The sequence below is a fragment of the Meleagris gallopavo genome, chromosome 6 (genome assembly GCF_000146605.3).
Source record: "Meleagris gallopavo isolate NT-WF06-2002-E0010 breed Aviagen turkey brand Nicholas breeding stock chromosome 6, Turkey_5.1, whole genome shotgun sequence".
Classification (NCBI taxonomy): domain Eukaryota; kingdom Metazoa; phylum Chordata; class Aves; order Galliformes; family Phasianidae; genus Meleagris; species Meleagris gallopavo.
The window spans coordinates 40,047,675-40,055,707 of record NC_015016.2 but is presented as its reverse complement, the minus strand read 5'-3'; positions in this window follow the sequence as shown (position 1 = coordinate 40,055,707).

Here is an 8,033-nt window from a genome sequence, read left to right as displayed (position 1 = left end):
TTGAGACAAGGTGTTTCTCCCCTGGAGGATGTCATTTGATTCAGTCTATGCTGGTAAAACTATTAGAGAAGACAAAATATACTGCAAAAGATCAAGAGCTGGAAAAACATTTAAGCACAAAAGCAGGGGTGGCATTGAGGCCATACAGAGAGAGCTCTTCTTTTTTGCTTGTAAACACAGCACTGGTAGTTTAAATGAATGAAATGGAAACAAGTGCATAATGCAGAAAGAGGAGCTGGGGCTGACTTTGGTGACTTCCTAACAACTGCCTGGCAAGCTGACATACCTGATCACTAAATACCATCAATCTTTTGCAGACCACAGTCAAGGAGTAAAGAGGACACAGTTCACTCAGTTGGGCACGCTTGCAGAGCTCTGAATGCTCAAGGCTTTTCAAAAACCATTGCTTTTCCTCTTCTCCTCTCCTTCATCTTTTCACTTCTGTTTTCTCCTAGACTCTGAAATTTACTTGCTAGTCTAGTTCTTACTAACTTCACAGTGTTAATCAAGAAGCAGAACTTCAGCTAGTTTTGATTTTTATTTATTTATTTTAAGCTAGAGGAAATAAATTCTAAGGACTTCTGGTAGTTTTTGTTCTCTTCCTTCCAATGCTGAACTTTATCCTGAGTGAAACAGGAAAAAAAAATACTGTCTTTAGGGAAAAAAAAATCAGTATTGGCTGGTCCTGTGCCTTGATCCTATGACATATTTCTCCTCCATTTGAGTATAGTATCTTGTGATTGGAAGACTCATGGAACTGCAATCAAATTATTCTAGTGTATATGCAATTCTCACCCATACAGCCAGCTATGGGCATCCCACAAAAATAAATCAAATAAATCTGTACAATGGGAGAAATTCATTTTACTCTGAAGATATGCAGAGCTGACAAAATATGTCTGAGACCTCTACTAAATCAATGTATCATGCATAGCAAACAGCTTGGAGAAACAATAACAATCAATATATTGAAGACAAAATATCCAAAACAGAGCTGTAAATTTAAGCGTCCCTAATGCCACAATACTTCTGCAGCAAGTCTGACAGAGCTGTAGTGCTTTTATGGATGCAGCCTTGTCATACCTGAGATTTTCACAACCTCCCTTAACCAGTTCATTGTAAGATCAGGAAGATGTCAGTGAAGGGAAGAACAGGAGAGTGCTTCTAAGGAAAGGTGGAAGACAGTCGACTTTCAGTTTTAAATACATAGCCTCACTCCCAGTCATGAATATGTGTGCATGTGAATGTTTCAGAAGACCTACAAGCTCACCATACTAGATAGATCTTGCATAGATCTAGCTTGCTTCATGATTCTTGAAACACTTGGTCAGCTTGTTTTGCAAGTAAAACACATAGAACCACCATATGGAATTTAAATTTCCACTAAAGAACAAAAATGCACCTACCCATTGTGGTTGTTCAAGAAATCTCCCTAGCAGGACCCAACTGTGCAGTGTTTCCTTTCTTGAGTCTGAAAAGAGCCTGAAACAATACCCATCAGAGAAGTAAACTGCCCAAACTGCTTGTTTCCATTCAGATTTTGACTCAAAACCCTATTGACACCATTATAGATGTCAACATTTGATACACAATACACGAATATATTTTAGCAGATGGAGAGGAATGGAAATGAAGCCAACATGCCGTTGAGGCTCGGTTCAGAATTACTAGGAGGAGGAGAATTGGGAAAGGAAGGGTGCCAAGAAGGAAGTAGAGCAGAAACAGAGAAAGGAAGATAGGAAGGGAGGAAAAATCACTGCCACCCAGTTCTGCTGAATCAAGCACTGAGGAGTAAAAGAAAAATAAACAACGCATTTCTTGCTGCAGCAAACGATTAGGCTTTGCTTTTGCTCTTTGTATAAAGCTCCCTCTGAGATCAGCAGGTGGAGACAGAAGGTGATGTGTTTGCTTAGATTCACACCACAGCCCCTTCCTCACTGTCAGGCATGGAGGTTGTTCTCCTCCACAGGAGAAACGGGATGTCCCTAATGTCACAGCTCAGATAAAACAGCCTGCTAACCACCCATTTTGAATTTACAAGAGTAACCCACAGTATAAATCCAATAGCTCTATGGAAGCTACAAAATGGCACTGAAGTTTTGATAGGGTTTTGTTGTAACTAAAAATTATGGTCCTAGATTAAACAGATATGTGATGCTACCATTCATCACTCTGTGAAGGAATGAGTACCTTTTTTAAAAAGTTACACAGTTACTCAGTTACACAGCAAAACACATGTAGTAGGGACAAACTGACAGCAAAATAGTCCTTCCAGCCTGCAAATGGAAAGTGTATCTCTAGAATCTAATACAATGACAACCTTATTTCTAGAGTCTGATAAAAAGATCTCAGAGGCCAAAGATGAGAGTAGATGTGTGAGCAAAAGGTAAACTTGAGATTTTGCAATTGATCGACCAGGATACCAAGAACTTACAGTTCAACATGTATAAAACAGGCCCACAGTGTGGGCCTTGATGTTTTCTAAAGAAGAACTTCTATGAATTCTCTCCCTGTTTTCTGTTCCTACAGTGTTTATGAACTGAACATTCGCGCTTCTTTTCTTAGACAAAGGTGATTTTTCACAAGGTCTCTGCATTTAAAGGACAAGTATATAAATTCACAACATTCACTATTCTTGTGCTTTTCTTTCTTTCTCCAAGTACAAAAGAAGAATCAAAATTTAATGCTCAATAGTCAACTTTTCTAGGGGACCCTTTTTCATATGATCTTTTCTGTTTCAGAGCTCTGGTAGCTCCATTTTTATAGAGCAGATTGGTTTGCCTGCTTTTGGTTTCAGATTTACTTATCTAGCCTTCAGCAAATGCTATGCACAAGCATAAGTCTGACAAACTTAATTTGTGTTAAGAAATAATTTTCTGTTGTCATAGAAACCCGTGCAAGATGATCCAGGCATGAGCAAAAACGTAACAAAGGTACACAGACTGGTGCTTCTGTCAATGAAATTCCCCTTGTTGTTTGTGTCCCACTAGTAATTTCCTCACACCCTATGGCAAAAAGGGCGAAAGGATCTCATCTTGCCTGCTGAGAGGGACAATTTGCCTGGAGGGTGACCGCAGTGCCTTAAGGAGGCCACATTTCCCTGTCCAAAAAGGGTTTGTAGCCACCACAATTATGCCATGGGGAGAAAATTAATGTTTTCTTTCGAAAAAGGAACAAAACTGCAATAGAAATCCCCAAAACTAGTTGTAGAGACCTCCATGATACCACAGAAAGAGAGAATGCCTTGCTTCCATTATGCCAGGGGTCTGCTTCCATCAGCAGGAGTGAATTGTGCCCACATCTTAACGTTTGCACAGCTCTTGTCATCCAGAAATAAGTTTTATTTCCATCAGAGAATACATCCAATGAACGGAACAGTAACAGGGAGTAAAAGAATCAATGAACATTGGTCATCATGACAAGTTTGTGTCTGATTGCCTTCACCCAACACACCCTGCCATCCTAATGACTCCCTACCTGATATAAATGGACACTTTTGGAAATTTCTGGGCAATGAGAGCACTGAAACTGTGCTGCAACACCTGCATTCAACCTCAGCCATCAGAGACATTTACAGCCAAGACTTGCAACAGCAGTGAACACCTCTTATCCTGGCCACTGCTGCCATCGGACTGACTCAACTAGATTCTTTCCCAAGAGAAATCTCTGTGCATCTGCTAGCACTGATTTTGTTTCAAAAGGCTTTCAGCTAAAAGGTTATTGTTGTGGCTCCATGGCCTTACAAAGGGCAAAAGGGCAAAAATATTACTGCAAAAAAAAGTCAGAAAATCTGTAACATTTTGTTACAGACTTGGAATTCCTCTAAGCAATGACTGGAAGAAGAGCAAAAGGATTCCCGTCCACAGTGCTCCTCTGGTGCAATTAGTACTGGAAACACTCCAAAAAGACAAGGACATGGATACACTGCATCTTCTTTTTGCCTCTAATGCTGATTAGTTACAATATGTCAATAATTAGAACAGAGGTAAGTGAACAAATACTACTTCTTTTTTCTGCTGCTGTACTGCCCAGAAAGTTTTATTTTTCCCTTACTATTTATCATTTGAAAATATTTCCCAATAATGTCTCCAAGTCCTTTTTGATCTGAAGCTTGCTCATGTTCCTTTTTCAAGTGTTAGAGACAGAGGCAGGTCTGGCATTGCTTCTGATTCCTGATAAGGTGAAAGCAGATTTTAGTGCTGGGTGTGCCAGTGAATTCCAAACTGATATTTTCCAGTGTTCTCTGTAAAATGCATTTTTATGGGCTATCTGTGCAGCTTTACCTTTGCTGATAAAGAAAAAGAAAGGCAGAACACAAGGGACAGGAAGACAGCTAAAGTATACTAGTCTAATGATTTATGCGGATATTCGTAGGCATTTTTGACAGGAGTCTAGTTACAAGAATCTGAATAGAAAGCCTGATTGTTTCCTTCTTTTCTCAAGAAAAAGGTGAGCAGGGGATGGAAAATGAACATAATTTAATTATCATTGTTATTATTGTTGTTAGATTGTAACTGCCTATCTGCCACTTTCCCCCTATGTGCATATATACACATCTCTTTTTATGTTCACTGCCTGTCCGCAGCTTGTCTTATATATGCATCTCGTTATGTCTCATTATCACATCTCATTCCCATGCTCTTTATAGTGCAAAACAAGGTGTGTATTTGGCTATGAAAATGCTGGAGGGGGTGTGTGCATTTTGCATGGGAGATGCTGCATTATCATGTCAATCATTTCTCCTTCTCTTTCTTAGGCTTTGCAGATGAATCCTGGATGTGCCCCAGCTGTAATTCTGCTGGCACTGGAGAGGCTCAGATTTAGACACCACATTCTCAGCCCAGGTCCACTGGCTGTGATTCATATCCTGTTATCAAACAGGGACCCAACGCTTTCTTTCCAACATGCTGAAAATCTGGTTTAGAGATAAGCACATTATGTGGGTTGCTGGGAAAGGGTTGTCTTTGCCAGATGAACCTCCACTCTGAGATCTCTTTTTTTTTTCTTTTCCCATAGGAAAGGCTGCTGCCTATTGTCCAGTCCAGCTACTGGAAAACGGATAGAGGGGGACCACAGGGATCTAGTTCATTATTATACCCACTGATGCTGGCTGGGCATGCAGCTTCTACACGTTCCCCAGGCTCTTGCAGCAGCCTGTGCTCCATCAGTGTGGATGCTCTCAACTTTCCTGCTGAGATGCTCCTCTGTTTCTGAGGCTGTGGACCTCACCTGACCATGGTGAGAGCAGGACGAAGGCCTTCTGGGCCTGGATGCATTACCATACAAATGAAGGGACACCCCAGCTATGCAACTGCAAGGAGGAGCAGTATCTTTAAAAAGCAGGTGTAAGCACAGCACAAAACAACAATTTCAGGGAGCTTATGCACCAGTTAAAATTCATACATAACACATATCACCATACACTAAAAAGAACTCATTCAGGGCAAGTTGTTTACATCGGTACATTGCCTGGGGTACGACTGACATATTTGCAGAGTAGTGTATCAGCAAGAAGCTGGCTTGTGATGAGCTGACAGATTACAGTGGGTGACTGAAGATGATCTCCCATTTGCCTGCCTACCTGTGACTCCAAGGCCATAGCTCCCTGGGATGCACTCATCATGCTTTTAGCTGGGTTCTGTGCCCAAATCTCTGCTTTGCCCACACACAAAGACCAGCATTTCCTTCACATTGAAGTAGTCTGGGCTGCAATCTGAAATCTTTGCGTTGCTTACAGCACCACTGGTAAGCTACAGAGAACCATTCTGCCCTATGACCATTTTGAGTGAGGAGAGCACTTTGGCCCTGTGGTTCACTGGAAAAGGAGCATGGAGCAGCTGGGATTAGCATAGTGCTGACGTCTGTGGGAGGTACTGATAGCCATAGATATACATATACATATATTATACATACAGACTGCAGAAGAAGAGGAGCTAACCACCTCTTCTAGATCCTCTTTGATTTGTGGCAACAAAAATCTCCACTTTTCTTTGAAAATCAGCATAGGGTAATATTGTTTACATGTATTGTTTTCTATCCCCTCGAGTTCTTGCATCTGAGATACGTCCACTTGCTGGAAGATGTAGAACACATCTCAGCCTCACAAGAACAATTGTGCTTTGAGATTGTCATTAACCAGCAGAACTGGGAGGCCAGTATATTCCAGATATGGAAGAAGAAGACGGGGAAAAGATCTTCTGCTCTGTGTGAGAACCAAGAATACGGAATATATTTCAGCAAACATTAACCAATTGACCTTCCTGCTGGATATGTGCTGGGCTGCGGCCTCATTGAGAGATTCCAAATTAATCACATGTTTCTTCAAAAGGTGTCTCAGTGAGGTTTTTCTGCAGAGACTATTGATGTGCTTCCAGCTCTCTTGGACTCTCTGGTAAGTATAATGGCAGGATTTTTAACATGTTACAAAAAGAGGTGAAGTTTAAACACAATTTCAGCACCAGTCTGGCTAAATCTGTCTCTCAGTCAATCTCGTTCCACTGCCTCCATGATCAAACCATGCACAGAAGAGCCTTAAGAACTGAAATAATGAAACCCCAAGGAAGAGCAGCTTATAATGAAAACAACAGGGCTGATAATTAAATTTCTAGCAACGATCTGAGCTGGCAGTCAGCTCAGCCAGCAAATAGAGAGAGAGAGAGAGAGAGACCAAATTCTCTTCTATCTATCTTTGGGACTGATCAGCCTTAATGATCTTTCACCCTACCAATTAATATGGGCTGAAAGGTTCTAGTCTGGCAGCAGGCAAGGCTGTTTCCAACTGGCACACTCCTCCTTTCTCCTTGGAGTTTCCCCCAGTTGATTTTTAAGAAGCCATTTGATATAAAACCCTGTGTTTGCCTCTGGGCTCCCAGCTCATTCCTATCTCATTACATCAGTTTTGATACCCGCAAGACATTCTAATAAGAATTAATTCCCTACCTGTGAAAGCCCTAATATGCACCGTGCAGTGACGTTAATGAAAAACAGTACGTGCTGTAGTATTTGATTCCCGAGCCCTTGTGATTAATTGTGACAACAGCAATAACAGTCAAACATTTACTTTACGTCAGCTGCTGATTGATAAAATATCCATCTAGTATTATTCCAGTATAGCTCATACCTTTAAATCTTCAGTTGAATTCAAATGTGGCTCCAATGTGCCAATACAATCTCTACATAATTAATTGTACCTGGGACCCATTTTTTAAGATACATCCAGCTGTATGAAAACTTGCAGAGTGTTTTTGCAGAACTGGTTATTGCATGCTCTGGGCTTCATTGTTTTGCTTAGCAGCCTAACATCACTGACTTTTATTTTTGTAGCTGGCATTTGCATAAGTTGGACTACGACTTCTGTAAGAGCTCTGCATATCCAAAGCTCTTATTATCACGAGGATCCAGTGTAAAATGTATTGACCTTCTGTGCTTTTTAAGGTTCTTTCAACTTGCACTTTGAGCTGCTTGGAATTCATGAAGTGTTTTATCCTGACAGGATGATAAAGAGGTAGCGAGCAGAAGGGGATGAACTGAATCAACAAGAGACAAAGTGAATTACAAGTTGCCCAAACAATCAGGCCAGATAGCTGGAAATCAAGGGCAAGCTTCCTTGTGACCTGTGCTGCTTCTCTCCAAGCACTGCATCTTCTTTCCAGCTTCTTCTGGGAAGAAATTCTTCATGTGAGTATTTTTGGATTCACCAACACAGTTTTATTAGATTTTAGAATCCTTTTTGGTTTTCTTTTTTTTTTCCTACCCCTTGCAAAAAGCCTTTAGTAAAACCAGAAGTGCTTGAAGATTTCTCCTTCAACCTCATGATCCAAGGCAGGGTCTGAGTGTGAGTAGCAGAGGCACATCAGCTCAGTGAGTTACACTTTATGACAACTACATGTGAATGTTGTTGGACAGAGCAAACTACCGGATGAGCAAGCACAATTTCAATTGAAATATGAAGCCTAAAAGGGTTCTGGAAATAACCATTTTCAGATAGAGGAAAGGAGGAATACTCAAAATATAAAGAGGAATTTGCCAGCGGA